This window comes from Microcaecilia unicolor, chromosome 4 (genome assembly GCF_901765095.1).
Source record: "Microcaecilia unicolor chromosome 4, aMicUni1.1, whole genome shotgun sequence".
NCBI lineage: Eukaryota > Metazoa > Chordata > Amphibia > Gymnophiona > Siphonopidae > Microcaecilia > Microcaecilia unicolor.
This window is the reverse complement of record NC_044034.1, coordinates 327,601,011-327,623,315: the sequence shown is the minus strand read 5'-3', so window position 1 is coordinate 327,623,315 and position 22,305 is coordinate 327,601,011. Positions and strand designations below refer to the sequence as shown.

Below are 22,305 nucleotides of genomic sequence, written 5' to 3'. Positions count from 1 at the left end.
GGATATGTCTCCAAGTGCTGCCCGGGAGGGAAAGGTTAGGACAGCTGTTGTAGTTGGTGATTCGATCATTAGGCATATAGATAGCTGGGTGGCTGGTGGACGTGAGGATCGCCTGGTGACTTGCCTGCCTGTGCGAAGGTGGCGGACCTCACGCGTCACCTAGATAGGATTTTAGATAGTGCTGGGGAGGAGTCTGCTGTCTTGGTACATGTGGGTACCAATGACATAGGAAAATGTGGGAGAGAGGTTCTGGAAGCAAAATTTAGGCTCTTAGGTAGAAAGCTCAAATCCAGATCCTCTAGGGTAGCATTTTCTGAAATGCTACCTGTTCCACGTGCAGGGCCCAAGAGACAGGCAGAGCTCCAGAGTCTCAATGCGTGGATGAGACGATGGTGCAGGGAGGAGGGTTTTAGATTTTTCGGAACTGGGCAACATTCTGGGGAAGGGGGAGCCTATTCCGAAAGGATGGGCTCCACCTTAACCAGGGTGGGACCAGGCTGCTGGCGTCGGCATTTAAAAAGGAGATAGAGCAGCTTTTAAACTAGAAATGGGGGGAAGGCCGACAGTCGCTCAAAAGCGCATGGTTCGGGAAAAGGTATCTTGCAAAGATACCTCACAAACAGGGAAGATAGGGTTTCTGGATAGTGAGGTTACACAACAGACCGTGGTAGCCAGGTGCCCTTAAATACAACTAAAGATCAGACAAAAGATGTCAAATCAATAGTGTCAGGTACTAAGCATCATGCAATAAGAACAACAAACATACTCTGAAATGTCTATATGCAAATGCTAGGAGTCTAAGAAATAAGATGGGAGAGTTGGAATATATTGCACTAAACGAAAAATTGGATATAATATGCATTACTGAGACCTGGTGGAAGGAGGATAACCAGTGGGACACTGTCATACCGGGGTACAAAGTATATCGTAGTGATAGGGTGGACCGGACTGGTGGAGGGGTAGCATTGTATATTAACGAGAACCTTGACTCAGATAGATTACAAATTCAGCAGGACACAAATCACACCTTTGAATCACTGTGGGTTGAAATTCCATGTATAAAAGGGAAAAAAATGGTGATAGGAGTGTACTACCATCCGCCTCGCCAGGATGAGCAGGTAGACACAGAAATGATAAAAGAAATCAGAGACGCGAACAAAATGGGCAATGTGATAATAATGGGTGACTTCAATTATCCAAATATAGACTGGGTAAATGTAACATCAGGACACGCTACAGAGATACAATTCCTTGATGAAATCAAGGATAGCTTTATGGAGCAACTGGTGCAGGAGCCGACGAGAGAAGGAAAAATTCTAGACTTGGTCCTTAGTGGAGCGCATGATCTGGTGAGGGACGTTATGGTACTGGGGCCGCTTGATAACAGTGACCATAATATGATCAGTTTTGACATCGACCTTGAAGTAACTGTACACAGAAAGTCAAATACGTTAGCGTTTAACTTTAAAAAAGGAGACTATGATAAAATGAGAAGAACGGTAAAAAAAAAACTTAGGGGGGCAACTAAGAGAGTAAAAACTGTACAACAGGCGTGGACGCTGTTCAAAAATACCATCCTGGAGGCCCAGGCCATACATATTCCGCAAATTAGAAAAGAAAGACGGAAGTCCAAAAGACACCCGGCCTGGTTGAAAAGTGAAGTGAAGGAAGCTATTAGGGCTAAAAGAAACGCCTTCAGAAAATGGAAGAAGGAACCGTCTGAAAATAACAAGAAACAGCATAAGGAGTGTCAAAGCAAATGCAAGGCGCAGATTAAGAAGGCCAAGAGGGAGTATGAAAAAAAGATAGCATTAGAGGCAAAAAAACATAGTAAAAATGTTTTTCGGAATATTAAAAGCAGGAAGCCGGCAAAAGAATCGGTTGGGCCGCTGGATGACCGAGGGGTAAAAGGGGCGATCAAGGAAGACAAAGACATAGCGGAGAGACTGAATGAATTCTTTGCTTCGGTCTTCACCGAGGAAGATTTGGGTGGGATACCGGTGTCGGAAATGGTATTTCAAGCGGACGAGTCGGAGAAACTTACTGACTTCACGGTAAACCTGGAGGACGTAATGGGGCAGTTCGGCAAACTGAAGAGTAGCAAATCTCCTGGACCAGATGGTATTCATCCTAGAGTACTGATAGAACTGAAAAACGAGCTTGCAGAGCTACTGCTAGTGATATGCAACTTATCCTTAAAATCGAGCGTGGTACCGGAAGATTGGAGGGTGGCCAATGTAACGCCCATTTTTAAAAAGGCTCCAGGGGAGATCCGGGAAATTATAGACCGGTGAGTCTGACGTCAGTGCCTGGGAAAATGGTAGAGGCTATTATTAAAAACAAAATTACAGAGCACATCCGAGGACATGGATTACTGAGACCAAGTCAGCATGGCTTTTGTGTGGGGAAATCTTGCCTGACCAATTTACTTCAATTCTTTGAAGGAGTGAACAAACATGTGGACAAAGGGGAGTCGGTTGATATTGTGTATCTGGATTTTCAAAAGGCGTTTGACAAGGTACCTCATGAAAGGCTACAGAGGAAATTGGAGGGTCATGGGATAGGAGGAAATGTCCTATTGTAGATTAAAACTGGTTGAAGGATAGGGAAACAGAGAGTGGGGTTAAATGGGCAGTATTCACAATGGAGAAGGGTAGTTAGTGGGGTTCCTCAGGGGTCCGTGCTAGGACCGCTGCTTTTTAATATATTTATAAATGATTTAGAGATGGGAGTAACTAGTGAGGTAATTAAATTTGCTGATGACACAAAGTTATTCAAAGTCGTTAAATCACGACAGGATTGTGAAAAATTACAAGAGGAACCTTACGAGACTGGGAGACTGGGCGGCTAAATGGCAGATGATGTTTAATGTGAGCAAGTGCAAGGTGATGCATGTGGGAAAAAAGAACCCGAATTATAGCTACGTCATGCAAGGTTCCACGTTAGGAGTTACGGACCAAGAAAGGGATCTGGGTGTCGTCGTCGATAACACACTGAAACCTTCTGCTCCGTGTGCTGCTGCGGCTAGAGAAAGCGAATAGAATGTTGGGTATTATAGGAAAGGGTATGGAAACAGGTGTGAGGATTGTTATAATGCCGTTGTATCGCTCCATGGTGCGACCGCACCTTGAGTATTGTGTTCAATTCTGGTCGCCGCATCTCAAGAAAGATATAGTAGAATTGGAAAAAGGTGAAGCGAAGGGCGACTAAAATGATAGCGGGGATGGGACGACTTCCCTATGAAGAAGACTAAGGAGGCTAGGGCTATACAGCTTGGAGAAGAGACGGCTGAGGGGAGACATGATAGAGGTATATAAAATAATGAGTGGAGTGGAAACAGGTGGATGTGAAGCTTCTGTTCACGCTTTCCAAAAATACTAGGACTAGAGGGCATGCGATGAAACTACAGTGTAGTAAATTTAAAACAAATCGGAGGAAAATTTTTCTTCACCCAACGTGTAATTAAACTCTGGAATTGGTTGCCGGGAGAAAGTGGTGAAGGTGGTTAGCTTAGCAGAGTTTAAAAAGGGGTTGGACGGTTTCCTAACGGACAAGTCCATAAACCGCTACTAAACGGACTTGGAAAAATCCAAAATTCCAGGAATAACATGTATAGAATGTTTGTACGTTTGGGAAGCTTGCCAGGTGCCCTTGGCCTGGATTGGCCGCTGGTCGTGGACAGGATGCTGGGCTCGATGGACCCTTGGTCTTTTCCCAGTATGGCATTACTTATGTACATATGTACTTATATAACGTTGCACACAGAATAATGGGTCTCCGAGCCTAACTTTAGAATTTCCTTCAGAATACCCATATTCTGCTCTTGCTCTGCCCAGGTGCTATCTGGATAGTGTTAGGGCAGTCTGTAAGAATTTTCAGCAGCAATATCCATATACTGCCGGATTCTATATAGCACACCTAGAGTTCCGCGCTGAGATTTAAGCATAGTCCATAATAACATGCGTAACTTAGTTGGCTTAACAAGCTAATTAGTATTGATAGCAGCACTTAATCCTATATAATAAAAAGCACCTCCAACATTCTGAAGCTGATTCCGTGGCACTGTGGCAGTGTAGGGTTCGTAAGTCTGTAACTCAGTGTTTCATGGCTCTCACTGTCCCGCAACGCACAAGAACGAGGAACCAATCAAGGTCTGTAAAAAACGCCCCAACCTGCCTGCCCAGTCCATCATTGCCACCCAGCGATTCTCTCTCTCCCCTGCTCCCCCCCTCCAGGCACCCACCGAGCCTCCGTCGCTCCTTTGAAAGCCCTGCCCGTCTGTAGCCTTCCCTTCCAGTTCGTTCCCTCAGAGTCCTGCCCTCCCGGAAGAGGAGGAAATGACATCAGAAGGCGGGACTCAGAGGGAACGAAATCGAAGGGGAAGGCTACAGACGGGCAGGCTTTCAAAGGAGTGATGGAGACTCGGTGGATGCCTGGAGGGGGGGCAGGGGAGAGAGGAAAATCGCTGGGTGGCTACAGGAGGCCAGGGGACGATGAGAATTGCTGAGTGCCTGCGAGGGGGGCAGGGGACAGAGGAGAATCGCTGGGTGACTGGAGAGGGGGGCAGGGGAGGAGAGAAGAATTGCTGGTGGCTGGAGGGGGGGCAGGGGAGAGAGGAGAATCACGGGTGGCTGGAGAGGGGGGCAGGCAGAGAAGAGAATCGCTGGGTGGCTGGAGGGGGGCAGGGACAAAGGAGAATCGCTGGGTGCTGGAGGGGGGCAGGGGACAGAGGAGACAGTCTCACTCTCTCTCTGTCACACACACACACACACCTCGCACATTCACTCTCTCGCTCTCACACACAGTCACTGTCAAACACACTCTGTCAACATACAAACTCTGAGGAAAACCTTGCTAGCGCCCGTTTCATTTCTGTAAGAAACGGGCCTTTTTTACTAGTAAGCAATAATGAGCACTAATGGCAATAATTAGAATGTAAGCCTACAATGAACTGTGCCATAATTCCAAGGCATGCAATTCAAAAGGGGCATGGTCCTTGGTGGAGAAATGGGCGTCTCGTGGGCATTCCCAAATTTATGGACGTTGTTATAGAATATGCCCAGTGCATGTAAATCTATGTGCAGGGATTTATGCCATGTTTTCATTGGTATAAATGGAGGCATGTAGTTTTAGGTGCTGGGATGTCAACTAAGTGTATTCTATACACCACACCTAAATCTTATAGAATATGCTTAGGCAAAAATGTTTTCTGCACGGATATTTTTTAAGCACCATATAAAGAATCTAGCCCATGGATAGGACCCAGATAGGGCAGCCTCTATCCAATAATTGTTTTTGAATATCAGGCTGTTGGAGTTTAAGATTAAAGTCAATAGCAATGGAAGGTGATCAAAGTTTGAGATTAAAATGAGCTTGTGGGAAAGGTTAGTCTTAACTAAGGTTAAGTGTTAAATTCAGAAAAAAAAGAGAACAAGCCACTAGTAATAACCCCCATAATTCTATAAAAGCACTAAAATTGTGTGTGCAATTTAATTGAATAATGAGCCAATTAGTGCCAATAATTGGCTTTTTAACAAGCAATTATTGGTGCTAGTTGAAATCAATTAACATGTACATGCGTAAATTTACGTGCATGATCCGTGCCTAAATTTTACATACATCCCGGAAAAGGGGGCAAAGAAATGAGAGTGTCATGGGCATTTCAGGGTGGAATGCGGGCGTGGATTCCAGTTATGCATGCAATTATAGAATAAGGGGTTCTGCGAATAAATTTCGGTGCAGGCATTTACACCACATTTTCATTGGTGCAAATGGATGTGCCTAAATATACATGTAACCCCTGTGCTTAAGCGCTATTCTATAAACTGTGCTTAATTTTAGGTGTGGCTTATAGAATACCACTTACGTGTGTGTGTGGGGGGGGGGGGGTGTTCGGCACTGATCTTTTAGGCATCATTTATAGAATTCATCCCAAAATATCCTTTTGGAATAAGGACCTGTTGATCACAGATGTTTGAAAGGTTTAGTATCATGCTGCATCCACATATTCTAAGAATGGAAAATTTCATTAAAAACTCTCAGGTTAAGAGTTAAAAGTTCAGCTAGTGCATTTTCTTGATTGAATTTAATAAAGTATTAATGTTTTGTTTTATCACCTTTCATTTGTTTCTGAGCAGGGACCAAGTTTGGGCTTTACAATTGTGCAGTTATTGTTTAAATTCATGAGGCTTATGATTTCAAATGGATTAGCAGAGTTCCAAAGTTTGATTATCCGACTCACACTCTAATCCTCGGATTTCCTTCCTGATGGAAATGCATCCACTTTCCTCTTCTTTATTTCTTTTTATCAGCTTAACTGTGCCTGATGGTGCTTGTCGGCTGTAGAAAGTATAACCAGGCGGAAAAGTGCAAACACTTCTATCACATTTTATCTCTGCTAAATCAGCTTAAATTTTTTTTATAGATTTTATCTCATCAAAGGTGCAGGCTTACCATTTCCTATCCTGCTCCTGTGCTTTGAAATGTAGAATGGGCAGAGGAAGCAGTCACTTGCTGTCCACCATGGGCTGCGTTAGGCTCGAATCTTGTTGAATGAAGAGGTGGTAACATCTGTTTTAATGAAAAATAAAATCAAGCTGCAGAAAGTTTAAATGAAAGGCTTTAGGCTCTATCACAAGGGAGATGAAAAAAAAAATCACTAGAGAACAGAAGGGCAGCACGGATTTCTTTTTACCCAGGATGGGAAACATGTTGTTATCAAGAATAATATTGAACAAAGATGTTAAAATGGTGCTGTCTTGATGTCCCAAAACATAAAGAGACAAAACAGTGGGAGTGGCAGAAGAAAGTGAGATTGGAAGGGCAAAACAACCTCAGCAATCTAACTGAAGTTAGAGGGTCCTGTACTGTTAAATGCCACGTGGATTGAACCAGTCCTGGTTGAACTCTCTGTACCTTTACGTACATGGGGAGGTATCTGGTTTTCCTAACTTAAAACGCTTGTATACAAAGAAGGGCCAGATTTTTTGAGCTACAGGTTGTCAAAAGTAAAACATATAGAGCCAGATTCTATATGGCACCTGAAAAATCTGCATGGAAAACATTTCCGCCTAAGCATATTCTCTAAGCAACGCCTAGATTTAGGTGCGGTATATAGAACACGTTTAGTTGGTATCCTAGTGCCTAAAACTATGTGCCTCCATTTACACCAACAAAAATGTGGGTTAAAGCTCGGCACATACAGTATTGGAAATAAGTATTTGATCCCTTGCTGATTTTGTAAGTTTGCCCACTGACAAAGACATGAGCAGCCCATAATTGAAGGGTAGGTTATTGGTAACAGTGAGAGATAGCACATCACAAATTAAATCCGGAAAATCACATTGTGGAAAGTATATGAATTTATTTGCATTCTGCAGAGGGAAATAAGTATTTGATCCCCCACCAACCAGTAAGAGATCTGGCCCCTACAGACCAGGTAGATGCTCCAAATCAACTCGTTACCTGCATGACAGACAGCTGTCGGCAATGGTCACCTGTATGAAAGACACCTGTCCACAGACTCAGTGAATCAGTCAGACTCTAACCTCTACAAAATGGCCAAGAGCAAGGAGCTGTCTAAGGATGTCAGGGACAAGATCATACACCTGCACAAGGCTGGAATGGGCTACAAAACCATCAGTAAGACGCTGGGCGAGAAGGAGACAACTGTTGGTGCCATAGTAAGAAAATGGAAGAAGTACAAAATGACTGTCAATCGACAAAGATCTGGGGCTCCACGCAAAATCTCACCTCGTGGGGTATCCTTGATCATGAGGAAGGTTAGAAATCAGCCTACAACTACAAGGGGGGAACTTGTCAATGATCTCAAGGCAGCTGGGACCACTGTTACCACGAAAACCATTGGTAACACATTACGACATAACGGATTGCAATCCTGCAGTGCCCGCAAGGTCCCCCTGCTCCGGAAGGCACATGTGACGGCCCGTCTGAAGTTTGCCAGTGAACACCTGGATGATGCCGAGAGTGATTGGGAGAAGGTGCTGTGGTCAGATGAGACAAAAATTGAGCTCTTTGGCATGAACTCAACTCGCCGTGTTTGGAGGAAGAGAAATGCTGCCTATGACCCAAAGAACACCGTCCCCACTGTCAAGCATGGAGGTGGAAATGTTATGTTTTGGGGGTGTTTCTCTGCTAAGGGCACAGGACTACTTCACCGCATCAATGGGAGAATGGATGGGGCCATGTACCGTACAATTCTGAGTGACAACCTCCTTCCCTCCGCCAGGGCCTTAAAAATGGGTCGTGGCTGGGTCTTCCAGCACGACAATGACCCAAACATACAGCCAAGGCAACAAAGGAGTGGCTCAGGAAGAAGCACATTAGGGTCATGGAGTGGCCTAGCCAGTCACCAGACCTTAATCCCATTGAAAACTTATGGAGGGAGCTGAAGCTGCGAGTTGCCAAGCGACAGCCCAGAACTCTTAATGATTTAGAGATGATCTGCAAAGAGGAGTGGACCAAAATTCCTCCTGACATGTGTGCAAACCTCATCATCAACTACAGAAGACGTCTGACCGCTGTGCTTGCCAACAAGGGTTTTGCCACCAAGTATTAGGTCTTGTTTGCCAGAGGGATCAAATACTTATTTCCCTCTGCAGAATGCAAATAAATTCATATACTTTCCACAATGTGATTTTCCGGATTTAATTTGTGATGTGCTATCTCTCACTGTTACCAATAACCTACCCTTCAATTATGGGCTGCTCATGTCTTTGTCAGTGGGCAAACTTACAAAATCAGCAAGGGATCAAATACTTATTTCCACCACTGTAGGTTTAGGTGCAGAGGGCTAAATTCTATAACAATGCGCATACTACATAACCACCAAAGTTTGATCAGACACACCATACCTCATCAAACTGACTACCACCAAAACAAAGGAGGAACACCTACATGTGGACAATTTCAACACAAAGGAAAGAAAGGTCATAGCAAACCCACACCAACAAAAAAATCAACAATTGAAAAAATCCACATAGCACCAAAGATAGATGACCCTTACCAAAAAATTCAAGTAGGCTACATCAACGCCAGATCAGTAGTAAATAAAACAGCAATATTAACAGATTGGATTACGTCAGAAAACCTTGACCTGCTTTTCATCAATGAAACCTGGATCCATGATCAAAAGGACCCTATAATCCTAGACTTGTGCCCCCCCCCCCCCCACCGAGTTACAAAATCACTCACTGGACCAGAAAGGAAAAGAGAGGCGGAGGCATAGCACTGATCCACCAATCACACTTCACTACCATAACCACTGCTGAGTCCGTATCACCGCAACTTGAAATCGCCTCCATTAGAATCAACCACACCACCCTGCAGGATCACCTAAACTGTGTCCTGTTTTACAGACCACCAGGTAACTGGAACGAATGCCAATCACACTTCATGGACTTCATATCAAACACCTGTATTACCCACTCAACATACTGGTATTGGGAGACATCAACCTCCACCTAGAAGACCCATATTCGACTAACGCATGCGAATGCAAGGAATTCCTCCATTTATGGGACCTCAAGAGGCCACACACTCAGGCAACCCATGTACCCATGACAAAGGGCACACACTCGACCTTATTTGTCACAAACCGTCCTCAGACCAGAACCTAATAATATCAGATATCAAATGGACAAACACACCATGGTCAGACCACTACAAACTAAATCTATCCCTACTTTGGCGGAAAAAGGGTTCACACCGTACACAAGAACGCATAACCTACAGCACAAGAGGCCAAATAGATTTGAAAACATTCTGGCAACAGATGTATAATAATGAATGGACAGCACAAACGGACTTTACACACTATCTCTCTGACTGGGATATAAGATGTAAAAACATACTAGACAATATTGCACCCTTACAAACAAGAATCTCACGTAGGTGTAACTCGATACCATGGTACAATGAAGAACTGAAAAAACTAAAAACACAATCCAGGAAACACGAACGAGCATGGAAAAAAGCAAAAGATACACAAACACTCAATGCATGGAAACAAACTCAAAGAAAATACAAATACGCAACAAGACAAACCAAAAGGTTATACTACAAAACCAAAATAGGGCCTGAATACAAAGACACGAAAAAATTATACCAACTCGTGAACAAACTACTAGACACCACCTTGGTCACCGCAACTGCAGACAAACTTGCCAAATACTTCAACGAAAAAATTGTAAACCTACGTAACACACTACCTCAAAACATCACTGGCATTGAAAACTTCATCAAGTGTCTGGACCCAACCCCTGGTGAATACCCAGCAGACAGACTCTGGACAAGCTTCACTCCCCTTACTGCTAAAACAGTCAACCAAGCGCTTAAGAGGTTCTCAAAGACTCACTGTAAATTGGATACCTTCCCCAGTTACCTTTTAAAATCCACTCCCCATCGCTACATAGCAGACCTCACATCCCACCTAAACTACATGCTTCAACATGGTCTCTTCCCTAAGGAAAACGGCAACATCCTACTCACACCAATACCAAAAGATACCAAGAAAAAAACAGACGATATCACCAACTACCACCCAGCAGCTTCAATCCCACTAATAGTCAAACTGATGGAAAGCATGGTAACCAAACAACTTACTGACTACATAAGCAAATTCACAATACTACATGAATCACAATCAGGATTCCGCTCAAACCACAGCACCGAAACAGTACTAATTGCCCTATTAGCCAAATTCAAACAAGAAATTGCAACAGGCAAAAGCATACTTCTCCTACAATTCAACATGTCTAGCACGTTCGACATGGTGAACCATAACATACTACTAAACATCCTAGAATACTTTGGGATTGGTGGAAGTGTACTTAACTGGATCAAGGTCTTCCTAACGACTAGAACATATCAAGTGAAATCTAAATTGACCATATCATCACCATGGAAAGCAGACTGTGGAGTACCTCAAGGATCACCACTATCGCCGCTCCTTTTCAACCTAATGATGACCCCACTAGCCAAGTCCCTATCCAATCAATGCCTTAACCTTTACATATACGCCGACGACGTCACATTATACATCCCTTACAAAAATGGTCTAACAGAAATCACCAAAGAAATCAAACTCAGCTTGAACATCATGAACTCAGGGGCGAACACTTTTCAACTAAAACTTAACACAGAAAAAACACACTGTCTCATCCTCTCATCCCAATATAACACAATCAAACCTAACAACATAACCATCCCAGATTACACCCTCCCCATCTCAGACAGCCTGAAAATTCTCGGAGTTACAATCGACCGAAATCTCACACTAGAGAGCCAAGTGAAAGCTACAACAGAGAAAATGTTTCACTCAATGTGGAAGCTCAAACGAGTGAAACATTTTTTCCCCGAGGGAAATATTTTGCAACTTGGTACAATCCATGGTACTAAGCCATCTAGATTACTGTAATGGAATCTATGTGGGATGTAAAGAACAACTCATAAAGAAACTCCAAACTGCTCAAAACACAGCAGCCAGGCTTATATTCAGAAAAACAAGATTCAAAAGCGCCAAACCCCTATGAGAAAAACTACACTGGCTTCCAATCAAAGAACGCATTGCGTTCAAAATCTGCACCCTGGTTCATAAAATCATCTATGGCAATGCCCCGGGATACAGACCTCATAGACCTACCAACCAGAAACACAACAAGATCAACACGAACATATCTAAATCTCCACTACCCTAGCTGCAAAGGACTCAAATACAAATCAACCTATGCATCCAGCTTCTCTTATATAAGTACGCAACTATGGAACGCACTACCAATCGTTGTGAAAACAATATACGACTACCTAAACTTCCGGAGACTCCTAAAGACTAACCTGTTCGAAAAGGCATACCCTAACGATCCAACCTAAATGCCTTAACCCCGAAACATAACAATATATAAGATCGTACTGGACATAACCCAACTCTCCTTCCTCATGACCCTTAATGCGTCTATCATACTGAGCATTACTCTGTCATAACCTCACTTTGTATTTGTTCATACTGGTATTGGCGATCGCCTTTACTGTACTATGTAAGCCACATTGAGCCTGCAAATAGGTGGGAAAATGTGGGATACAAATGTAACAAATAAATAAATAAATAAATTTTGGAACGCCCATGAAATTCCCATTTCCCTGGCTATAAGCATGCCCATTTTTGCCTGTACGCATTAAAAGTTAGACGCATTGCATTACAGAATGCGCTTAGCGAGTTATACGCGTACATTCTAATTATTGCCAATTAATGCTCATTATTGCTTGTTAAGTGCTGTTAAAAACGCTGATTGGTTGTTAAGCCAATTAAGTTACAGTCGTTGTTATAGAATACGAATGGATTTTGGCATGGAACACTAGGTGCAATATATAGAATCTGGCAGATAGTGGGATGAAAGATAAAGGCTGAATATCCTATTCAGCCCACCTAGAGAATCTGGTCCATTGTGCTAAGAATACATTTCAGTTGCTAGCCATAGAAACTTGACCACTTGTAGCATTAGACTCCTCCTTCAGGTCAGCTTTTGATGCCTTTGTTTCTCAACCATCTCAGAAAGATGAGCAATACAATTTCATATATTTAATTCAACCCCCCCCCCCTCGTCCCTTCCCCCTCCCTGACCTACATTTTATCATCAAGTTCTGTAATAATTAAACAGGTAACCAAAATCAGAACCCTGAATATCTGGCTGCCTTGGTACCTGTAGCCCTGCTGGATTGTACTAGGCCACCACCATTGAAAGCGTGACTGAGCTGGGACCATGATCCAACCATCTCTAACTGCCCATCTTGACCATTGAATCATATCTGAAAAATGTACAATGACCTTATACTGACTAGGACTTGGGATGGCTCTTACTAGGAAACAAGACAAATTGATTTCAGTCCAATAAAATCTTTCCAGGATAGCACATATTGTCTATGGCTACATAGAAGGTTTGAATTAGGTTGTGTGTGTTTCACAAATGCCCAAAAATTAACTGATACAAACCTTGAAGGTATTCTGAACTCACCAATCCTTTCCTTGCTTACCTGTGAACTGTCAAGTAAACACATGGACAGTTCCCAGGCCACAGACAGTTCTGTAGGAAATATACATGCAGAAGAAAAACATCTCTAGTCTACATAGAAGAAGCTTCACAAACTTTGTACTGTGCATTTAATTGGAGATCTTACAATGTTTTGTGTTATCTAATTGCATAGTGATAGAAATGTTTAGACAAATAGCAAATGTTATATTTAAAAGCATCTTACACATGCAGCTGTTTATCCATTGGAAAAAGCTTTGAAAATTGTTCTTCCTTTTACTATCCAAGACCCAGATGCATGAAAGAAATGTAGAACCGAAAATGTAAAGGTTCATATTAGAAGATACTGATTATCAAAAAAAAATTGAATGCAAATGAGCCGCGCGGTAATCCAAATGTCGATGCATGAAAGTTTTGCTAACCTGTTGAAATCCATGGTAGCGGTGTAGCAAACACATGCGCAAAATAGTCATTCGCTAAGCACATGGTAAACGCTGTAGCTGTTGTACAGGCATCCTGGGCGTGTGAGATAGACATCACTAGTAAGCAGAGCCTTATAGGCCCCAATAATATGAAGGCAGCAATCCAACTGTTCGATAATGGAGGCAAGAGGAAGATGGGAGGGAGGAAGGGACAAAAAATGGTGAAAATATTTATAGATCTCAGGTATGAAGACTGCCTGTTGAAGAGGCACTGCAGCACCTCCCAGCCCTCGTCCATTCTTATTATGTTTCTTCTCTTCCCCTATTGGGGGAAAAGCACTTCTCATTTATAACTATGAGCTGCACAAGCCAGAACACATCCATGTCGGAGAAGTTGGGCTTTCGCCCACGGGGACCATGTGCAGCCATGGCTTCTCCAGCACGGATGTGCACGTAGGCATGCACGCATACACACATAAATAACACATCGATGACAGCGCTTATGCACGCACTTTATGGACGTGCTTATGTTGACAGCAGATGACAGCTCTCTGGAGTTACTGACAGCCCCTGAGCACCTGTTAAATATATCATGTTAAAGGTGTGCGGACCTTTCTGTGCATTGCCCGTAAACGGCTGTGCATCGTACTTTGCCTTCATTTAAATGAGAACCACATAATTACAATACATTTGCATAGCATTTTTGATGCGCATTTATGAGTGTGGTAAACAGGTTGCTGTAGGCTTTTGCGCATTCATCACTAGATACCGTGATCACTAAGCCAGTTCAAACTGGCTAAAATCAATCACTCCCAGCACAGTAAGTTTGATTCATCTGGCCCCAATTTCTTACCAGGCCAATAACTTCCACAAGGGATACAGTTAAGGGCAGAACTTTTAATTCATTATTATTTGTAAGAAGGTTATTCTCTTGCTAAGAGCCTTAGACAGTATTTTTTTAGCTAGATTATATAAATTGCACCTATAAAATCAGCGCCAAAAACACCTGCTTAAGCACTATTCTATAAGTCAAGCCTAAAGTTAGGTGTGGTTTATAGAATAGCAGGAGTTGAACATAAATCTAGGCACATCCATTTGCACAAAAAATGTGGTGCAAATGCCCATGTCTAAATTTACACATGGAAGCCCCATATTCTATAATTGTGTGCATAACTGGAATCCACATCCATACTTCTCCCTGAAATGCCCATGACCCTCCCATTTTCTGGGACACACGTAAAATTTAGGTTGATTTCAATTAGCACCAATAATTGCTGGTTGAAAACCCAATTATTGGTGCTAATTGGTCCATTATTCAATGAAATTGTGCATTATTCAATTAAATTGACGACTTTTATAGAATCAGGGAGATGTGGAGGGGCATAATCGAACGGAAACGCCTATCTCCATGGGCGTTTATCTCCAAGAACGAGTCCGTGAAGGGGCGGGCCGAACCGTATTTTCCAAAAAATGGACGTTTTTGAGCTGGGCGTTTGTTTTTTTTAGCGATAATGGAAACTAAAAACGCCCAGCTCAAAAACGTCCTAATCCGAGCCATTTGGTCATGGGAGGGGCCACGATTCATAGTACACTCGCCCCCATGACATGCCAGGACACCAACTGGGCACCCTAGAGGTCAGTGCGGTGGACTTCAGACAACGCTCCCACATGCATAGCTCCCTTACCACGGGTGCTGAGCCCCCAACCCCCCTCCCCCAAAACCCACTACCCACAAATATACAACACTACCATAGCTCTTAGGGGTGAAGGGGGCACCTGCATGTGGGTACAGTGGGTTTTGAAGGCCTCCCATTTACCAGCACAAGTGTTACAGGTAGGGGGTGATGGGCCTGGGTCCACCTGGCTGAAGTGCACTGCGGTACCCACTAAAAGTGATCCAGGGACCTGCATACACGCAGGCCTCTAGGACTTGTTGCTGCTGTATAACATTGGCACACCAGTTGACACCTGAAGACTAATCTCTCCGAAAACGTCCTTTATTGGAATATCCGCCTTTACTCACAGTTAACTGCAGATCAGAGGTTGTGCCCCACTGGCAACGAGTCTCCCTGGTACTGAGATTAGCAGTAGGTCAGAACTGGCAGAATGGTGTACAATGCCCTCTTTCAGCCACATTCAAGGTAAGAACTAAGTTCTGTAACATGGCTAACACAGGAAAGGGAAGTAAACTGGCTTACAAAAAACGGCCACTACCGCATGGACTACAACAGGAAACACAACAGGGCACACTCTGACCCAGTAGGCAGGGGGAAAAGCACCATGGGAGAAGAGCCTACCAACTACCAACATCGTGAGACTGTAACACAAGCTAATGAAATCACGAAGCCCAATACCCTACACCCACCACAATGTGATGCTGATGTGACCCTGTAGTGCACCCGAGAGCCACATCTGACCCAGGGAAAGGCTGTGAGAGGATCGAACATATTCTGCTGTCATGGAGGTGGGTACGGCATTTGAGGCTGGCATAGAGGCTGGAAAAAAGTTTTTAAAGATGGGTTTTTTTGTGGGAGGGGGTTAGTGACCACTGGGGGAGTCCGGGGAGGTCATCCCCGATTCGCTCCAGTGGTCATCTGGGCAGCTGGGGCACTTTTTTGGGACCTGTTTGTGAAAAAAAAGGGTCCAAAAAAGTGACCCAAAATCGCGGTAAAAACGCCTTTTTTTTCAATTATCAGCTAAAGACGCCCATCTCTCCTCGGCCGATAACCACGCTCCAGTTCCGCCTTCACCACGCCTCCGACACGCCCCCGTCAACTTTACCCGTTTCCGCGACGGATTGCAGTTGGAAACACCCAAAATCGGCTTTCGATTATACCGATTTGGGCGCCCACGGGAGAAAGACGCCCATCTCCCAATTTGGGTCGCAATATAGGCGTTTTTCTGTTTCAAAAATAAGCTGGATTGCCTACCAACTCAGCAGCTCTTTGAACATATGGACACCTCATTAGTGTTATTGACCCTTCTCCTTTCTTTTGGTTCTACCCCATAAGGCATTGACATAACTGCTCTACTGGCAGACCCTGAATGCATTATTATTATTATTATATTTGTATCCCACATTTTCCCACATAGCAGTAGGCTCAATGTGGCTTACAGGTTCCGGAGAGGAGAGTACCAACTCCGGAAATATATACTGAGTGGAAAATAGAGTAACAGTAGGTGCAAGGAAGCTGATAAGGTTCCGGAAAAGAGAGTATAACTCTGGGACGAATATATAGTAGCATATAGAGAAAAGTAATCCCAATGAGGCTGCTAAGTCTTAGGGGATGGGACTATAGCTTCTAGTGAGCAATACAGAGTAGGATAAGGGTAGAAGTACACTTAATATCACCTGAGTGGTAAAGTTCGTACAGTATGAAGTAATATGATTATGTGGAACCTTGGGTATTGTTCATTTCTTAGTTTGAAATGTTCATGGCAGGCTTTCCTGAGTATTCAATTATGTCTAAAACTTATTGTCAAGTTACTACAACTGATAAGTCACAGAATCTCCTATGGAGTTCACGCCAAGGTCACACCCTGTCTTAGCTAAGGCTTTTCCTTTCACACCATCCCTACTTCCTTTCACATACACTTTGATATTTGCCAAGTGGGCTTTGCACATCTCTTACATCCATCCAGAGTGACAAAATATAATTTGACTTGACGGGTGAAGAAACGAGCACAAGAAAATTATTTTATATACTCTTATCTCTGCATCAGCACTTTCCTGCATGTCACACTCAGCTAAAATCCCCAAGGGCACAGGCAGGTATGGAAAGGTGTTTTTCTGGAGGGGAGGGGTCACAGAAAGTTTGTCTCCATCCTGAACCCCTCTGCCCTCCATGGAATTCATTAGTACGCTGAGCTCTGAAATCAACTGCAAACCAGTTTCAGATGCACCATGGAGAGAATTAAATGTGGAACTGTGCTCAACGTTTGAAGTAAGTAGGAAAAGGAATGAGTGTATTTTCACACTTTTCTTATCCCTTCCATCCCACCTTTCTCACCTTTCCATTCCACACCTGTCTTTTGATATTTCTCTCTCCCCACCTCATTCAAGTCGAACCAAAGTGATAGTTTTGCCTCAGCTCATGCTTTTCTGTTGGATGAGAAATTAGAACTGTAACTTCATGTAAACAATGAGCAAATCCATGTCTGGATTTAGTTATTTGCCCAGATCCAGGTGAGATGGCAATCAATGTTCCATCTAAGCTGATTGGGAGGCCTCAAACTGCACTGTTGCCAGTGGAAGGCGGTGCTTTAATATTGTTTTCAGTCTCAGGAGACAGGCAGGTTCCTGGGGTCCTGCAGAGCTTGCTTGTCCCTCGTTATTGAAAATGTGATAGTGAAACAGCACCACCCACTGGCAGGAGTGTAAATGGAGGACTCCCGATCAGTGATGGCAACCTTACCCATATCTATCTCTCCATCTCCTTCCTTCATGTTCTTCACCACCTGGTAGAAGAGGCTGGAGGCAGAGAAGATGGAGAGGAATCAGTGGAACTGAAATGATGTAAAAATCCAGGAAGACTGGCACAGAGTAGTTATTTTAGATCCTAACATAACATACTTGTTCCAAATGAGGTTCTCACCAATATATGCAAAGACAGCAGCAAAACAAATCCATACAAATAGAACTCTGACTGAAATAGGATTCCCTTTGGAAACACCTTTGATTGAATATTCCCCCTGGAAATCTTTCATCATAGAATATTCCATTTCATTGTGTTTCCGAGGGCACTGATTGAAGTTACCAGCTGTTGCCGTTTTCAACTTCAGTTTTCCTTTTTGTTTTAAGTCATAATTATATTAATAGAGGCAACTGGAATTTTCATCAGGGAGCATCAAACATGCACCGTTACAGTGTTATTATCTTGCATGAAATGAGTGTTGCATTAATTTTGTACCATATGAATCATTTTCATGTGTGTGAAAGGAGTAATATGGCATCTAAACAACCCATAGAGTGCCAAAAACAAAACAGGTTTTGCAGTGCCAGTTCACCACCTTAATAATCTTCTAAAGTTACTTGATCGTTTAAGAATGGAATAACCTTGATGCAAAGAACTGAGATCATTAATGAGGTACTTTATGAGGGAAAGGATTTTTGGCTTGCCTACTAGGAACATGTATGGGGTTAAAAATTGTTTTCAGATGAGGACTTCTAGGCCTAACCAATCTAACCATAGAAATAGAGAAAAATGAAGGCAGATAAAGATCATGTGGCCTGTCTAGTTGCCCATCTATGCTACTATCTCTTCTTCTCCCTTAGAAATCCTATGTACTTGTGACAAGCTTTCTTAAATTCAAATACATTTTTTTGTCTCCAGCGCCTCCACTGGGAGGCTGTTCTATGAATTCACCACCCTTTCCGTAAAGAAGTAGTTCCTCAGCTTACTTCTGAGTTTTTCCCCTTTCACCTTCATCCTATGCCCCCTTGTTCCAGAGCTTCCTTTCAACTGAACGAGACCCTCTTCCTGTGCTTTTATGCCACGTAGTTATTTAAACATCTCTATCATATCTCTCCTCTCCCACATTTCTTCCAAAACCAGTTGCATCTGCATTCTGAGACTCAATCATCTCCATTGCCCATAAGTGTTTTCTATTGGGCAGTCCATGGTGCTAACTACACCTATATATCCAGTATAGATCTCTGCCTCCAACCTTCCCCTTAGTTAAAATCTGGGATCCCCATGTTCATATCCCATGGAAAGGAGCTTTAATATTTCCCCACCTTGTTCAGATCCTATTCGATCTCTAGTTATCCTCTTCCCTCTTCTTTATTTTTCCCAAGCTAAGGAAAATTTTTAATTATAATTAGCTGTTTAAGGACCGTGTTTATAAAGGCACGCTAGTGTTTTTGACGTGTGCTAAAAATTAGCATGTGCTAACCGAATAGATGCCCATAATATTCCTAAGATGCATAGGTGCCTACGTGTCAATTTGGAATTACCACCCGGCTACCACATGACCCAGAGAGTAATTTCATTTTTTATGCGCCAGAAAATAATTTTTATTTTCCAGCACACAACACTAACTGGGCGGTAAAAGGCATTCTACACACGCAGACCATTACCGCCTGGTTAACGCATGACACCTTACCACTAAGTCAATGGGTGGTGGTAAGGTCTCAGACCCAAAATGGATGCACTCCAATTTTCATTTTGCCACACATCCATTTTCGGCCAAAATTTTAAGAAGGCATTTTGTACAGTTGCGCTGAAAAAATGGATCTGCGCATGTCCAAAACATGCACCTGCGCAAAACAGGCCATTTTTCGGTGCACCTTAGTAATAGGACCCCTAAATGTTGAATAGCAGAAAGACTTCTTCAAAAGATTTTATTCCCTCTTTTCCTTCTGAAAAATATATATATATTCTTAGTCCACCTGTTTTTACAATTCGTTAATGTCTCATCACACACCCACATAAAAAATATAAATGAGTGTTGGACAGATGGATTCTTAGAAAATAGACTATTTAAAAAAATGTATTTAACAATAGAGATAAATAAACAAAAGAATATAATTGAATGTGAAGGTGGGAGGGAGGAGGCACAAGAGGGCAAGGGACAGATGGGGAATTATTTAAAAATTTACCCTGATGATCATTTTAATTAGACAAGAAAAGAAACAGCAGCCATACACTGAAGAACAAGAGAATGCTTGTTTTCACAAACAATATTTTCATTTTTATGGTGCTACTAGATGCATCGGGTACTATGTTCGCCTGCCTTAATGAGTCTCAGCGAGTCAAGACCTGATTTTGGACTTTTCCTTCCTTCCTCCTCTTTTTGGCTTTCATTTCCCTGCCTACTTATTTATTTGTTTTAAGAATGTATTTATATTCCCTTCCCTTCCTTCCTTTCTCTTTTCCTTCTACCCTCTCAATTCTCATTGTTATTATTTCTTTAGTTCATTGTAAGCCGCTTTGAGTCTGCTAAACTGCGGCAAAAGGCAGGGTATAAATGACCTAAATAAATAAATAAATAAATATTATGGAGATAAGCTCCCATTCTAAGAAACAGTGGTTTCTAAGGTGCACTGAAAAAATGGCCTGCACTGGTGTAGACATGTGTATTGGATGCACACAGGTCCATTTCTCAGCGCACTTGCAAAAAAGGCCTATATTTTTGCCGACAATGGACGAGCGGCAGAATAAAAATCATCGCGTGTCCATTTTGGGCCCGAGGCCTTGCCGTCACCCATTGATTTAGCGGTAAGGTCTCACACGTTAACTGGGTGGTAATTGTCAGTGCACATACACTGCTGATTACCGCCCGGTTAGTGCCACTCGGTAGAAAATAAAAATGATTTTCTGCCGCGTGTTTTGGATGTGCGTGGAAATTAGAATTACCACCAGGGGCACACGGTAGCCGGGCGGTAGTTATAATTTGATGTGAATTGTACGCGTGTAGGTGCCTACGCGTCTTAGTAAAAGGGCCCCATAAAGGGCACGTCTATAACAAGGTGGTCAAGGGTGTCCACTACTTTGTGTGCAAGCTGTATTCTGTAAGGCTCCATGCAAGTGACAGGAGGGAATTCAATAAATGGCACCCAAAAAATTGAGCACTAAGTACTAAATGTTAAGGGGCCCTTTTACAAAGCCACGGTAGAGCTACTGTGGCATTGGTGGGCACCAATCTGGCACTATCACTGGCCACCCCCATTATGCGCCATTTCCAGCATGAGAGAAATTATTTTAACAAAGGAGACATGTTGTGGGCGTGTTGAGGGTGCCACTAGGCAGGGCCACCGAGAGGGAGGGCAGGGGGGACAAAATTCTTCTGGCCCGGGCCTCCAAGGGGGGCCCGGCGCCAGGGTCAGGCCGCTGGCGCTGCAGTCTCCGGTTTCACCTGCCTGCCTCCCTCCTCGGCTCCAGGCCCCTTGCATTCGAAGCAACAGTCACAGATCACCTCCCTTCAGGCCTTCCCTCCCTGTGTCCCGCCCTCGTGGAAACCGGAAGTTACATCAGAAGAGGGCGGGACACAGGGAGGGAAGGCCAGAAGACAGGCGATCTGCGACTGCCGCTTTGAATGCAGGGGGCCTGAAGCCGTGGAGGCAGGCAGGTGGGACCGCGGACTGCAGCGACGGGGGGCGGCAGCGGCAGCGACGGGGGCAGCAGCAGCAGGGGAGCAGAGGCAGGGCGGCCTTGCCCCGGGCCCGGCCTAGTCTCTCTGTGGCCCTGGGACTAGGAAGGGCCCAAAATTTGGACATCCAAAAGCGATAACTGAATGGGAAGAAACATCCAAGTCAAAAAAGAAGGGCTTCCTAAGTTAGACCTGTTTCAATCACATTTAGTGTATAAAAAGGTGCCTTGATTGAGCAGCTGACCACTGGAGGGATTAACGCATGACACCTCCTTACTCCCCAGTGGTTGCTGTTCCCCTCTCTCTCCCCTGAAAGTGACACTGGAAAGGGAAACTTGACTCCCTGACATCATGAGGTATTATGGGCATTCTGAACATAGCAGCAAGCAGGTCTGAAGGTTAGGCTAATGGTTAGTGCAGTGGACTGTAAACCAGTGGCATAACCAGAATGCAATGTTTGGGTGGGCCAGTGGATAGGTTGGGTGGGCATGCATTTCCTCTTCCCTCCCCCCACCCCCAACCACCACCACCACCACCATACTTTAGCTGGTGAAGATCCCTAGACCATCGACCCATATTTAGAAAGGTCAAAGGCAACGCTCCAAGCCACAGACACTAGCATCATAGGCATGCTCAGTTCTCATGCATGAACTGAATATCTATGAGGACCGAGTATGCCCATGGTGCTGGTGTTAGCAGTTTGGAGCACCACCATTGACTGCCATGTTTTTCAACTGAGGGTTTGACAG

The 22,305-nt window shown here is 43.7% G+C and overlaps 1 long non-coding RNA gene across 1 annotated transcript; it reads right to left on the bottom strand.

Moving 5' to 3' along the window:
• Positions 1–10,966: 10,966 nt before the first annotated feature.
• LOC115468246 lies at positions 10,967–22,062 on the bottom strand. Its single transcript, XR_003941836.1, has 3 exons — positions 21,982–22,062; positions 13,090–13,097; positions 10,967–10,978 (listed from the first exon to the last, which is right to left on the bottom strand). It is a non-coding gene; the product is annotated as an uncharacterized LOC115468246 (long non-coding RNA).
• Between the last annotated feature and the right edge of the window lie 243 nt (positions 22,063–22,305).